The 16,208-nt window shown below is 34.0% G+C and overlaps 1 long non-coding RNA gene across 1 annotated transcript in view; it reads right to left on the bottom strand.

Moving 5' to 3' along the window:
• Positions 1 to 4,519: 4,519 nt before the first annotated feature.
• Positions 4,520 to 16,208, bottom strand: part of LOC141549582 (uncharacterized) — a 104,882-nt gene continuing 93,193 nt past the window's right edge. The window contains exon 3 of the long non-coding RNA XR_012484386.1: positions 4,520 to 14,843. This is a non-coding gene — a long non-coding RNA (uncharacterized LOC141549582). The remainder of the gene's footprint in view (positions 14,844 to 16,208) is intronic.

The raw sequence follows: 16,208 nt of genomic DNA on the forward strand, positions 1-16,208 counted from the left end.
GAAATAGTCAGTCGATAAATTTTTAGTAACTGACTATTATGTTCGAGGCATTGTCCTAAGAGCTTTAGTCAATAATAGCCAATAAGCATTTATTAATCACCTACTATATGCCACGCACTGTGCTAAAAGAGGCAAAAAAAAATCGTCAGTCCCTGCCCCCCAATAAATTCGCAATCTAATGAACCAGAATACCTGGTTCTGATGCTCTCTGGGTAACTTTCAACAAAGCCCTTCACCTCCATGAACATCTTAGGGTCTCATCTGTAAAATGACAGGGTTGGACAAGAAGATTTTAAAGATATATCCTTGTTCTAGGTGTAGAAACGTACTATCCTGGATATTCTTCCTTCCTCTTCATTCATGGATAGTGATTATGGAGCCTGCTGCTTCTGGAACATTGGAAAGAACATTGGAAAGAGAAGAAAGAGAGAAAGAAAGAGAGAAAGAAAGAGAGAAAGAAAGAGAGAAAGAGAGAGAGAAAGAGAGAGAGAAAGAGAGAGAAAGAGAGAGAGAAAGAGAGAAAGAAAGAGAGAAAGAGAGAGAGGGGGGAGGGAGAAAGAAGGAGGGAGGGAGAAAGAGGGAGAGAGGGAGGAAGACTAAGTTTTCCTAACATTAAATCTGTACAAAGATTTTTTTAAAAGGCTATGTTGATAGGTGGAGCAAAGGCTGGATGATTATTTGCTGGAGATTTTGACATCTGTAGTTTCCACTCTAAGAGAATATAATCCATTTATTTTCAGTTTTCTCAGGAAGATAGCCTAGGTATACCCAAATATGCTTGCCTCATAGGACTGTGATAAAGAAAGCACTCTGCAAATCTTAAAGTACTATGAAAGTTTTAGTTATTTTTATTCATTCAACATTCAGATATTGTTAGGTTTGGGTTTTTTTTTCCCTTCTTTCTGAGACAATTGGAGTTAAGTGACTTGCCCAGGGTCACACAGCTAGGAAGGTTAAGTGTCTGGGATCACATTTGAACTTGGGTCCTCCTGACTTCAGGGCTGGTGCTCTATCCACTGCTCCACCTAGCTGACTCTAACATTCAGATAGTTTAGATAGCTAGATGTGTAGTGAATAGAGTACTGGACTTGTAGCCAAGAAGTGAGTTCAAATCATTCTTCAGACACATACTAACTATGATTCTGGGCAAATTATCTTCCTTTCTGTACTTCAGTTTCTTTATATAAGGTTACTCTAAGATCTCTTCCAACTTTATGTTCTTATGATGACAAACATTTATTCTTTATATGTAATGGTATGGTCTAGAAATTACAGAAGATTCAAAAATAAATGACTAATATTAGTCTTTGTTCTCATGAAAACAAATGTCATATAAAATAAAAATAAACAGAAGTTAGAATATAAATAGATCAGATGAGTGAAAGAACCTAAAAAAGAGGAAAATTAGATGAGTGAAGACTTTTTGTGGTTTATCATAAGGAAGCATCTTCATTTTTTAAAAGTGAAATGTATAAATAGATGGGAAGATAGAGTTTCTCCCCTATTCTTGCATCTTCTGTATATGATTACATAATGCCTTTTCAAGAAATTAATTTAAAAAACAGAATGAATGGAATAAACTGAGATGAATCTGAACCTTTCCCTCCATAAAAATAGAAAAGGTATGAATGATGTTGAGAGGAAAAGTTTAGGAGGAAAGAATGCAGGACCCTATCCTATCTAGTGATGAGGAACAATTATTTTCTTCTCTCTTCTTTCCTGTAGGTATGTGCATAACATGACTGGAAGGTGGAAGTTGGGGAGGGAAACATTTGGAGAAAGAAAAGAAAATTTTATAAAAGGATGGAATGCTTTTTTTCATTCAAGGGGTAGGTGGTTGCTTTTGATAGAATAATATATTTGAATCTGAAGAGACAGAGGAACCATAATTGGTCTGAATGGAAGAAGGAAGGATCAGGCTACTTCATAGTGCTTTATTTTATGCTTATTCTAGACTCAGAGTACAAAAACAAGGACATAAATCCAGCCTAGATTATTAGGGGAAGGAAGGAGAAAGGTACTCAAGATAGATATTGTCCAGAAATAAAGACTATACAATTGATAAGAGAATCTTTGTGCTCTATCTCTTAGGAGTTGCAGAATGGCATTTTTGGTGAAGTAAAGCAATGGTTCTTCATATCTTTTATACTCTTAAAATTTTTTGAGGATCTCAAAGAGCTTTTGTTTATTTGGGTCCTATCTATCAATTTTTACCATATTAGAAGTTCAAACTGACAATTTTTAAAAGATAGATTATTTATTTTAAAACAATAATCAACCCATTACATGTTAATATAACATTTTGATGAAAAAATCTACATTTTCCAAAACAAAAAAAATTAGTGAAAAGAGTGTCCTTCCTTTATAGATTTTTGCAAATCTCCTTCATGTATGGCTTAAAGAACACAGCTGCATTCTCATATCTGTTTTTGTATTCAAAAAAATATAATTTGGTTGATGTAAATGAAGCAAATACAGTCTCAAGCAGAAATATAGTTGGAAAAGGGAGGAATATTTTAATAGACAAATCATGTCATTACTATGAAAAATTTTGACATTTGAACCTCCTGAAAGAGTCTCAGGAACTTATTGGTATGCTTGGACCACTCTTTAAGAACTTCTGAAAGGTAAGGGATAGTTAGGAGCTCCAAGAGGTAAGATGAACCCTGAAAGAAAGGTGATACAACTATAAGAAGTACAGTTATCCCTTCCACAACCTGGGAGTTCAGGATGTGATGTCTCTTTGACCTGAAAAATACATGTAAAGAAGTATGGTTTTTTTCTTTGTCTTTTATGGGGTGTTTAAAGAACTTTCTTATAAAATGGTGAAGCACTTAGTCATAGGCTCTGTATAATCTGTGGGCCTTCATGTGTCATCTGTACAAAAGTCCCCCTAAATTCCCCTTTAGTTTCTTCTGCTGATCCATGATCTATCAAAATTGATGAAAGTAACAATGTGGAAGGAATAATTATATCTAGCATCAAAAAGAATGTGCCTCTCTGCAGACCTCATGACACCTTCTCTCTTCCCTTTCCAATAGCTTGTTTCTTCTGACCTCTTGTCTTAAAATAGAACATATCTCTCCTTTCTAAAGATTATAGGACTTTATAAAAGGTAGCGAAGACAGGAATATATAAGAGAATTAGAAACCATTCTCATGTGGAAGACATTTTTAGTTCTTAGGATTTTTTTTTCATTGAAGACTAAATTTTCTCTCAGTTTTCCTCATGTGATATTTAACCATAAGAAGTTAACTAGGATTAACTGGAAAGAACAAAGCAGACAACTTAAACCCATTCTTAACAAAAATGGCAAAAATAAATAAATAATCATTTATTAAGAGAGAAATCATTTCAGATGTGGAGAACAGGTAGAAATGTACAGAGATAGGAAATGGTGGGTGATGTGCTAAGCCCTTAGAATTTATAGAAGGAAAGACAGCCTTCCACTTTACTTTTTAAGTTCTTTCCTTTTCCAATTTGTTATGATCTTACTCAACTTGAGAGCTTGTTCACTTTTATAAAGTTTTTTGCTCTTAGCAAGCCTCGAATTCACAAACTGTCTCAGTTAAAATGGCCACATCCCTTTATATAGTTCAATTCAACAAACATTCATTAAGTTCCTACTTACAGGCAAGGCATTGTTCTCCAGAAACTGGATTCAAAAGATAGAAACAAAAACACAGAACAAAACACTTTTAAAAAAAAATTAGGTTGGGTTTTAATCGACTAGATCATGTGTGGTTTTGAGAAAATTAATAGTGAGAATTCATTGTATTATGAATTTCAGGCTACAGATGTCACATGTGTAGGAGACAATTTCCCCACAATGATCTACTGGCCAAACCCTAAACTGTATGGTTGCCAAAATTTGCTTTTGTTTCTTTTTTATCCACTTTGAATGATCACTTTCCTTCTTCCTTTCTGTGGCATAAACTTATACTATTCTTAAATAGTCCTGCTTTCTCTTTCTTCTGTGCAGATATCAATTTAACAAATTAAAGAAAGTTAGCTGCACAATATTTTTTAACCTGTCCCAGGAAAATTTGAATTTCAAGAGGACCAATAGATGAGGTTAATGCTTAACACAAAAGGAATGGCTCTCTACCAGTAAAATTACATTCAACAAATATTTCTTTTATATATTTCCAACAGGAAAATATTTTTGAACAGTTGGGGCCTTTATGGGACTGTTCAAATAATATCACATGAACCATCACTTACCACTCTATTTGCTAATCTATAATATATAATTTATTTATCTATAATATATATATATATATATATATATATATATATATATACATAATCTATAGCTATAATCTGTATAATTTATCACCTAACCTAGTAAAGGAAGATAAAAAAAACCTGAGACAGGAGCTACATACACTTTGAGCATTATAATCCAGTTTCATTAAAAAAATGTGTGTGTGTGAATATGTATGTATATATATATATATATATATATATATATATATATATATATATATATATACATACATATTCACACACACACACATACATACATATTCACACACACACATACACACACACACACACACTTGAAAAAATCACTAGGGAACACAGTAGCAAGTGATAAATCCCAAATGAAAGGTGCAGATTAGTGGTATCAGATAGAAATTTGACCATTAAAATTAAATAAGAATTTTTGAGGGTCATATATTGACTCAGTTATAAATGTAATGTTACCTATTTTTTTATATTTGTGTTTATTTCTTTAAACTTTTCCAAATATATTTTAATCTGGTTCAGCCACACTTCAGAGTGTTGGGAAGGCCAATGAGTGAGGTGTTTGAAAATTCTGATGTGGACAAAACAAGGTTAGAGATGTACATGGGAAGGGGAGGTCTCTTTAGTGGGAAGAAAAGCTCTAATGATCTCAGAATGGGCTAATGAAGAGGGAAAAAGTAAGATGCAAATTGGTCCCTTAAGAAAGGTTGTGAGGGAGGGAAGATATAAAAGCTGCCAGACGGACAAAGGCCTGAAGGCAGTGAGCAGAAGGTCTGTTCTGCAAATAGATCAATTTGAGCAGAGCTAAGAGTTCATGGTTAAAGTGAAGTAAGGCTGGAAACATGAGTTCAGACTGTAAAGAACCCTGAATACTAAATTGAGGAATTTGAACAGTATTCTGCTAGAAAGGGAATATGAAAGGTTGTTTTTTTGTTTGTTTGAGTTTTTTAAAGTTTGTTCTTTGTTGCATTTGTTGTTGTTTTTTAAGACAGTGAGATGATAATAGCAAAGACTTAACAGTCTGGCAGTGTTCTGTCATATAGACTGCAGTGGGGGGGAAGACCAGTTAGGATTCTATTGTCATAGAAAAATATGTAAATTAACTAGGGTCTCAATAAAAGGGAATATAATGAAAGGGGGGTATGTTCTAAAGCAGGATATTTTAATCTGGAGCCCATGAACTTTTTAAAAAATATATTTAATAGCTATATTTCAACAGAATTGATTTCCTTTGAAATCCTATATATTTTATTTTATACATTTAACATTTTTATTCCAGGAAAGGACACACAAGCATCGCCATTCTGCTAAAGGAAACACACACAACAAGTTAATAATCTCTGGACTAAAGATATTTTTTTTAAAAAAGAATAAAATGAGAGAACCAAACGACTGAAAGAATAGTTAGGAGTAAGGTCAGGGTGAGGATGGAGATGGGGTAGACCTATAGATGACTGAGACCTTGAGTTTGGATGCCTGGAATAATGGTGGTTTCATTGACAGAAATGGAGGCTTTAGTGAGCCATGTGGTGTAGGGGAGAAAGTGGATAAATTTGGCTTCAGAAATAATAATTTTGAAATGCAGAGGGTTTATACATCAGTATTTCCAGGTATAGATATTATAGAAGGGTGATAGAAAAATTTGGGACAGTAGAAGTATTAGCTTTAACACTTCATCAGTATGGGATGTTTAGTACAGATCATAGCTTCTCTACTTAGTTGATGGTTTCATGAATGCTGTTGCCAGAAAATCTATATATTGATGGCCAACTTCTCATGATGAACCTCTTACACTGAACTTTAGACAAGAGTCCATTACTAAAGCTATGTTTGATGCTTTGCTGGCCTGAATGGACTTTTCAGAGTTTGAATTTTACTTGCATAGACTTCAAAAAGCCAGAATCAGCTTTATGTGATATCAAATACCAGGTTTTGAGGGAAAAGGCAGAAGAAAATGTCTAGCAATCAGTCAGAAGTGAGGGACTAGACTTTGAAAGAAAATGGGGTAGAAGATATAAATGTGGTTGACATTTACATAGACATAAAGTTATGGAAATGGGTGTGATCTCCAAGGAAGAGAATATTAAGAGAGAACAGAAAGCAAAGAACAATACCTTGTGGTACAGTAACATTTGGAAAGTGGGAAGAAATTAGGGAAGAGAAAAAAGTAGTAGTTAGAGGTATGGAAAGAAAGATAAGATGGTGAATGGTTGTGGAAGTCAAAGGAGGACAGGGATACCAAGGAAGATAAAACATGAAAAAAAAAAGGACAATGAATAATGTGGACATTCCTGATTGCCCATAATATTTATTTTTGGCGTTTAGTTCTTTTGTTCAACTCTTGGTTATTGGTTGTATCTTATTTGTTGTTATTTGTTTTGTGTGTAAATCATGTTCAAAACAAGACTGTAAACTTCTTGAGATCAGAAACAATTTTATACTGACTTAGCATTTCTGCAATGCTGGATAGTATTCAATGAAATACAGTGAAATTCATCTTGAATTTAATTGCCATTTCTTTAATTAAGAGAATGAATTAATTTTAAAAAGCAGTGCTTATTATACCAGATGCTCTATTAAAGAAAGTCCCTCAAGGAACTTACATTTTAATAACGAAAGACAGACAAAACATTTCTGTAGCAATGATAAAGGAAAGGAATTTTGACTTGAGGAGCCATAGAGAGAGTGATAATATATAGAATAATCAGCTGACATGCCCTTTCCAGAAGTGATAGTTTTATTGATTTGATTACTATTTTCAGAACAAATGGTGGAAAGCAGTGATAGAGCACAGGTTGCTGACTAAGAGGGTTTGCCCAAGTTGGTAAGGAGATGGCAAAATAATCTGGCTAGGACTGAATAATAAGGTCAAATTTGTTCTGATATTTAGGGCCAGCTAGTACAGTGGGCTAGTTTGAACCCACTCAAATACCAATTAAGTAGGCTAGCTCCTGGTGCATACAAGATCTTCAAAGATGAATGCATTAACTTCCTGAAAGAATGAAGGCATTTGATATAGTAGAAAGGGCTTTGAAATCAAGAGACTTGGGTTTGAGATCCAGGCACTGACACTAATGAGTTGTTTATATCATTCCTTTAACAAGCTATTTCCCTTTGCTGGACCTCAATTTTCGCATCTGTAAAATAAGGGGCAGTGAACTAGACCATTTCTAAGGCTCCATCATTCTATTCTGAACTTGCTTCTGTTTTAAATTTTATAAAGTTTTAATCAGAGACCATCTTGGGAAATGTCTTGACCACAGAGAGTAGAATTTAATGTGAAGCAGCTGAATGGGAATGAAAATGGAAGGCATGGAACCAAAAAGAAAATGAATAAAATAAGAATTGAATTTAAAAAAAAACGCAGACAACATCTGACTGTGTGGGCTCCATCTGGGTGTGTAGATGTGAGGGAGAGCCTGTGCAGCTCTCTTTTTCCCAGCTTCAGGAAATCATGAGAACTAAGCAAAGGGACCATGGTCACAATGTCAGATAAAAGGAGAGAACCTATCTCCTCTTTATTCCTCTTTTATGGTCAGTCATGAAGTTTATTTTAGGTCCAAATAAAATTAAGGACATGCTATAGTTAGGTACAACAGGTACAAGTTCAATATCCTAAAACCAGTGTTTGCTGTAAATCAGTGGCTAGCAATGATTGGGTTTAAAACCAGGAGCAGTGGATTTGGAGGTCACTGACCTCAATTCTAATATCAGTTCTACTACTTGCTATCTGAGTGATTCTGGAAAAGTTTCTTAGTCTCATTTTCCTCAATTTGAAGAATAAGCAGTTTGAGTTAAACAAACTTTAATATCCTTTCCAACTCTGAATGAATATTAGCCATAAAGGGATTCTTATAGTATAGCAAATTGTAATAATGGAAGTTCACAATAGCAATTCAGTATTCACCAAAAGAAAAATTATATTTAATCTACTTTTATTAAAGAGGCAAGGAAGTACTTACTAAAATTTTTTTAAAGTTTTGGACTTAAGGAATTTCAGTTACATGGAAAACTTCCTTAAGTGTAAGTAAAATAATAATCTTTTTGGTCAATTAAAAAATCTTCCAAAATATATCAGAACCCTACCTTCTATAAGGCTGCTTCTTGCAGACAGGGATCAGGACTGGATCTGTGAAAGTGAGAATTTCTGGGGAGGAACTTTTTCTAGTAATATATCTTCTCTGCAACTCAGAGTCTTAGAGAGCTGCCTAAAATATGCAGAAAGTCAGTATTTGCCCAAGGTCACATAGTCTGTATATATCAGAGGCTATAGTTGGATATAACTCCTTCTGGCTCCAAAGCTAATTCTATATCCATTATGCCATAGTAAATAAGGAAGACTCATCTTCATAAGTTCAAATCTGACCTTAGACACTTACTAGTTGTATGACCCTGGGCAACTTAATCCTGCTTGCCTTAGCTTACTTATCCATAAAACAAGCTGGAGAAGAAAATGGCATACTCCAATATCTTTGCCAAGAATACAAACAACAAGAAAATAGCAAACATCATGAAAACTAGAATTAATAATTGATATTTGCATTCTTAATCATAAGTAGGTTATGTGTATAAGATTAGATATAAAAAACATATAATAATGAAAATGATGTCAGATAATTTTTGCATGGTATTTTAGTGTTTATAAAGTGCTTTCATCACTACAACACTATAAAGTGGATCACATTGAAACTGCACCAGTTTTACCTGAATGTAGCATGTCCTTAATTTTGTTCCACCTATCTTGTCTATGAAAGAGAAATAAACAGGAGATTGGTTCTCTCCTTTAATCTATCTATCTATCTATCTATCTATCTATCTATCTATCTATCTATCTATTATTCTAATCATACTTCAGTTATTTCCCTGGATGAAGATAGTGCCTTCCGCCATAAGTCCTTTATAGTTAATTTTTGTATTTAAAATATTCAGAATGACTTATTTGCTCAAAGTCATTCTTAAAAAAAATTTTGCACTTACTGTACACAATATTCTCTTGGTTCTGTTCATTTCGCTTTTTATCATTTAATATAAATCTTTCCATATTTTTCTAAGATCAGTGAGCTCATCATTTCTTAGAGCATAGCATTTTATCATTTCTACTTGTTCAGCCATTCCCCATTCTTTTTATAAATAAGCACATTAAAAATCCATAAGATAGTTATTAGCTAAGTATGCCCTACAAAGAATTCCTCCACAAAGCAAAACAAACCCTACATTTTTTTTCCTTGTTATACTTTTCATCTCTTATAAACCTCCCCTAGATGCTACTCTATTTTAGGCTATCTCAGTCTCATTTCAAAAACCCTCCATTCCTATTCTTGGTAATTAATAGAATACTTTAAAAAAAGATTAGGTTTCTAGGCACTACTATGAAATATTTTTCTGAGCTACTGAAATACCAGAAATCTGCTTTGTCAAATTGAAGTAATCAACTGTTATCTTGCTGAAGTTGCTCATCAAAGAGACAATGTTCTAGGAATCTCAGACTAAGAATTTGTGACTCAGAATTCATCACCATCTCTAGTATTAACGGCTTGACCTTGCACTAACCTTTAGTACACAGGTCACTGAGCATGTGTGGCCTTAGGATGTGTCTAGGTATACAGCTTTGTCCCTCTGTCAGTTCTTTTCACAAAGCACAACACTTTTAACTGTGAATGAAAATCCTTATGGCTTGTGTTATCTGATGATTTTTTAAAATGCAGTTCTTGTTCTCATAGAGAATCAAAAAAAGGATGGGAGGAAAGAGATGCAAGAGAGAGGGGATATATCCAGTTCTTGGTCCAGCCAGCTAACTAAAAAGTTAATAAAAGAAACCAAGAAAACACACTTGTTGAAAAGTGAGTTTGAGTTAATAAAATATTGGCATCCTAAGTATGATTAAAAATTCAGGAGCTGAGGACATTAAGTTCAAACTTATTTAAAATGTTAAAAGTATTTATTTCCACTGAACTTTGAACAGAAGAAATGTCTAGTCATTAGCAATGGCTCAAATGACATGAGAGATTAGAATTTAAGTCCATTTATTTATAAAAATACATAAAGTATAACCCAAATTAAATGTTACTAATGTCATAGGGAAAATCTCATAGTTTTAAAACTCAAAATCTATGGACCCCTCCAAGACAAAGTGAAGAAAAAAAATTCACAATAAACTTGCATCACATCCTATCTCACAAAGTATCACATAATTGAATTCTGACGTAATCCATAGCAGTTGAGTCAAGTGATTCAACACGAGTGACAGCCACATAAAGAGCAGCACAAAAAAAGACAAAAGAATTTGTTGGTGAGGCCGTTACTGGGAGTCTTGAATACACAAAGGCATAGGATCAGACCCTAAAGAGTTGGCAAACATTCCACCGTGTCATTGGCATATCAGTTGACTTAAAATAATTCAGTTTATTTCCTTTGACTAACTGAGAGTACAACTATATATTATACCTTATATGTAGAAATCTGCCCATTTGCAGACAAGTGCCCCTATTTGTAAACAGCTAGATAAACAAAGAATGATTTAAGGTTAATCCAAAATAAATAAAATAATGGACACTTGGGGAGGGGGAAAGGTTTTTAGCAATACTACCATCAAGTTACCTGTGATTTAAGGTAAACAAAAATGTAGTTATAAGACACACAGGCCCTAAGGACTTTAAAGATTTAATGACATGGAAAAGCAGAGAACAGTTAAAATGGGGTCAAGAATAGAGTCTGAATTGTCACACACCACTAGATACTTCTTCAAGTTTACAATGAACTTTTAATGGCTATTCTTTTGGTATTGTCATTTAGCAAGTTCTGAATACACAAAAGATTCCATCACTTAACCAGGGTGTGCTAATAAATGTATAAATAATCGACTCTTCTTTCTTTCCCCTTGAAGTATATAGGGCATATTTTAAATTTCAATATGCATTATTAACATTTTCTCTATTTCTTTCTTATATCTAGAAAAAAAAGATAATAAATCAAGACAATATTTATCATTTGCTGATTTATGGAGTGTAAATACTGACAATGAAAATTTTGTGAAATGATATGAGCTGGCTCCAGCACATTTTTGCACTTCACCCATAATTCTACAATACTGCATTAGGCTAGCATAAAAGAGTCTGCCAAATGCCAAAAGCTAGTGCTAGGAAAATTACATTATTCTGCTGATATATCTTAGTAACTTTCAACAAAAGGGAATGGGGTTAGTCTGGTATGGGCCATTAAAAAAAAATAAAGTCATACTGACTTCATAGGGTTGCTATTTCTTTTTTCCAAAAACTTTCAAACCATTTTTTAGATTTAAAAATGTTGCCAGAGATAGAAGGAAAACCTGGTAATCTCTATTGTGTCTTTCATTTGAGATTATCTCTTCCCCATTAGGATATTAGCTCTTTGAGGTGAGGGATCATAATTTTGCCTTCTTATCTCCAGTGATTAGCACAATGCTTTGTTCATAGTAGGCACTTTTTAACAGCTTATTGTTTGGATTGGTGAAAAACAGACATATATAGGAGACCTGGTTTCAGGCCTGCTGCCTTTGCCAACTAATTGGAGAATGATTTCCTTGCTCTTGGTCTCAATTTCTTTTATAAAATTAGAAAGTTTTACTCTAAGGTTCCTTATTAGCACTAAAGTTCTGTGATTCTAATATTCGGTGAATAGTCTTGATAAGGAGTAAAAGAAGTAGAAATAGAAAAAGAAGCAGACATCAAATCAATCTATCAATAAGAATTCATTTAGTGCTTTCCATGACTTGGCACTGAATTAAGATGTTCATCTGAGTGAAGGGAAGGGGACCAATGGAAGAGATACTGTGGACACTAAAATTTGGCAACTCAATGTGGAGATGAAGAAAAATATAAAATCAAGGATAATGATGTCTCTATCCTGGGTAACTGAAGAATGGAGGTAGCCTTGACAGTAAAGAGAAGGTTTGGAAGAAGAATCAGTTCAAGGGAGAAAGAAAAGAGGTCTGTTTGGGATATGTTAATTTTTTGATGCCTATGGGACATCTAGTTCAAAATCAGATGATAGTAGGTTTCTGTCAGGTTATATTTACCAGAGAACAGAGGCATGAATATTTGAGTTAACCTATCACAGAGAGAGCCATTTTTAGGGAACAAGGAGACAAAATTATATTGCCCTCACTCCACAGCAAAGTAAATTATGTCACTGAATTGCCCGCAAAACACCACATAACTGCTAAAACTGCAGTCAAGCATTCAATCACATTTTATTGACCACTTTTCCTCCGCTTTCAATTATTTTTTCTATTTTGATCCATAACCCTCTGCCATTTTTAACATCCTGTTTTAGGTAGAATTTTGCTGCTTTCTCTTCTTTCTTTTTCTGGTTCTTCCATTACTATTCTTTTTGTGTTAGAGAATTACTTCAAAACCTTAGTCAATGAAAGAGGGCATTGGAAAGGTGGGAAAATGTTAAAGTATACATTTGGGGATGGGTGGATCTGTTAGGAGGAAGCAAATTTTCCAAAGGCTGGCTTCAATTTTGGTTGTTACAATAAAAAATCTTGAAATGTAACAAAACAAAACAAAATGAAAAAAATCCCAAGGCACAGCAGAGACTTGACAAAACCCTGGGCATTCTCCCCCTTCCTTTTTTTTTTTTTTTTTTCTAAAGTCTCCAGAAACACTGAAAATGAGGCCTGAACTCAAATTAGAATGACCTGGAGGCACATATACTATGGAAACTGTTCTTTTCATCTGCTGCTCTGCCTGGTTTTCAACTCTGCAGAACAAGATGTCCCTCCTAGGATACACTCATTACTTCCAAACTGACCACTGTGCTGCTAATTGAAGAGGTGATTGACAACATCTCCCTAAGCCTCTTCTCCTTTCTTACAGGATAGCTAGAGGATGTAACATCAACTTCTTCCCAAAGTGTTGAACATGACTGAGAAAAATGGCTGAACAATAAGAGCAGCAGATGCAAAGTGGAGGAGATGAGAGTTTGGATTGGAACTCAACAAACATGAATATGTACAAAGAATCATATATACTATTATAACATATTATCCTAAGAACAGAAAACAGTGTTACAAAAGAAATTGCAAACTTCTGTGTATATTTTGATTTTTTTTTAAGTGCATGGTAAATTTAGCATGATAGTAACAAAAAATTCCTAGTTCCTCTTGTCCCTTTGTGATGTGAACCATGGAGATGTGTTGCTCTCACTTTTTCAATCTTTTCTCTTCCAGGAGAAAGAAAAAATTGATTTTGTTCTTTTCAAACATAATCACTGACAGAAACACAAACGTATTGTACTCTCTTCAAGTTACTGCCTAGCCCTTCTATATACTGTCATCTAATTATTCGTCTGCTGCTTTCAAGATGGTGGAAACTCCCTGAACTATTGCTTTCCCTTCTCTTCTTGCATCTTTCCTGCTTCCTTTAGATTATAAGCTTCTTAATGGCAGGGACAATTTTTAAATGTATCTTCAGTGCTTAGCACAGTGCCTGGCACATAGTAGACACTTAATAAATGTTTATTGGATTAAACTGGCTGCCTCTTCTCGAGTAGTTCACACTCACTCTCCCACAAGCCAAAAGCCTGTTTGCTGGCTGCCTTTTCTCTTTTCCCAGAAGTGACAACATTGTATTTTCCAACTGCATAGAACAAGGTTTATTTAGTTTATGAAGTCAGCCTATACCTTTGTCCAGATTCTGTAGGTATTCTGTGAAGGATATGTATGTGCAATATGCATACAGTTTCTTTTATGCACATAGTCACAAATATGCATCAGACTGCCCATGGGGATAAAATGATGTTCTAAATGACCTCTTTCTTGCTTTCTCCTATGAATTTATGTCATTATTCCTTGGAATGAAAGAAGTTGTTTCCTTCTGAAATAGTCCAGCTTCCTCACTATGGGAAAACGATAATGTCCATTACTTAGCTCTAATTATTCACTAGTCCTGCTTCTTCCTCTGTGGTGGCTTCCTTCCAGCCACCAACATTCTAATAAAATGGTAGGATTTATTTCCTTCTGGTTCTTCAGCATTCCTTATTTTTTATATTGAAGCACTTCTTCCATTCTTTCATGGATTATTTTTTTCTACCTAATAACTTGGAGAGAGAGGAAGCATTCTTTTATCAAACTTTTCTTTTTTTATTATTATAAACTTAAAATCAACAAACATGAATAAGTAAAAAGAATAGTATATAATATTATAATATCATATAACTATAAGAACAGAAAACAGTGTTACAAATGAAATTGCAAACTTCTCTGTATCTGTATGCATGATAAATTTAGCATGATAGTAACAAAAGATTCTTAGCTCCCCTTTGTCTCTTGTGAACCATGAAGATGTATTGCTCTTACTTTTTCATTCTTTTCTCTTCCAGGAGAAAGAAAAAATGATTTTTTGCTTTTTAAATATAATCAATGACAGAAACACAAACATATTATACTCTCTTCAAGTTACTGAAAAATTTTCCTAGCTCTTCATACTTGCTGGAAGGGAGTTTCTTCACTTTCCTGTTGGTAATTCTTGCAGCCAATTTGTCATGCCTGCATGCTTCTGGAGATTCTGTTACAAGGGGCTGCTGAGGCTTTATTTATTTATACCAAGTGTCTGTAGAATGAGAGAGTGAATAGTAGGTGACCTTTCTAGTAATAAGGGTTCTTTCTGCTCTAAATTTTTGATCTGACTTCTTTTTTTTTCTTTTGCTTATATTGCCATTTTGCTCCACTGCATTTGATAGGCAATTAGTAGCTTCCTGCCCAGGTTCTAATGCAAGGAAAATTTCTACATAGTTGTCTATAGAGGTTTTCAGTGGATTCTAAACATTAACCCCTTACCAACTTTCCTGTTCCATTCCCAGTGATCAAATTTGGGAAGTTTTAATATTTTTGTCCTTCCCTAAATATTCAGACCTTTCACTGGGCTCAAAGGGAGGTGGTAGAGTAATCTCCTAGATTCCTGAATCCAAGTGAAGAAATAAAAGTGAAACTCAGAGTAGGTAGTCCAAATCCCACCAGGCATTTTGTAGCTTCTCTAGAGCAATACCTCTTAGGAATCAGATCAAGGCACAGAAGAGTGAGGGATACCAATTATTCTTACTCTTGCAAGAGTTTATTTATTTTGTTTGGTACAAGTCAGAGTTGCAATGGTATTAAATGGCTTTTAAAAAAAAAGAAAAAAAATTTCAAAAACAGAATATAATCTTGTAAGGACAATACAGATAGACCAGAAATTCTCAGTTCTCACCTTCATACAGGATTTTGCAATCTACTTTTAGATAAATTCCATACCACAGTAAAGATAGTAGGCTAATCTGTCAATCAGCAAGCATTTATTAAGCATTTATAGGATGTTAGGCATTGTATTAGGCACTGGGGACCCAAACACATTAAACAAAACAGGCTCTAGTTGCAAAAAAAAAAAAATTCTAACAGAAGACACTTCAAGAATATATTATAAATGTGTAAATGTATGTACATACATCTGTATACATATACATGCCTATATATGTGTATATATCTCTATCAATATTCAGAACAAATATAAAGAGATTTTTTAAAAAGGCAGTTAGGCAGTACAGTGTGGATAAACTCCTGGAGTTTGGAAGACCCTGGGTTCAAATTTACCCTCAAATGCTTACTAGCTACATGACCATGGTAAGTCATTAAACTTCAATTTACCTCAGTTTCTTCCCCTATAAAATGGGGATCATGAAAGCACCTGTTCTGAGGATCAAATAAGAATATTTGAAAAGTTCTTGACATAGTTCCTGGCACATAGTAGACACAAGAAATGGTTGTTCCTTTCTTTTGAAAAAAATTGTCAAATTAACTGAGCCTTGAAAACAGTTTAGTTTTCTCATCATGCAAAATAGGAATAAAAGAAGCGTCACTCTCCCCCAATTGTTTATAATTTTTAAAAATTTCTTTACAAATCTATTAGCTAGAAATAAATACAAAAGAGTCAAATACAAGG

Source organism: Sminthopsis crassicaudata, chromosome 1 (genome assembly GCF_048593235.1).
Source record: "Sminthopsis crassicaudata isolate SCR6 chromosome 1, ASM4859323v1, whole genome shotgun sequence".
Taxonomy (NCBI): Eukaryota; Metazoa; Chordata; class Mammalia; order Dasyuromorphia; family Dasyuridae; genus Sminthopsis; species Sminthopsis crassicaudata.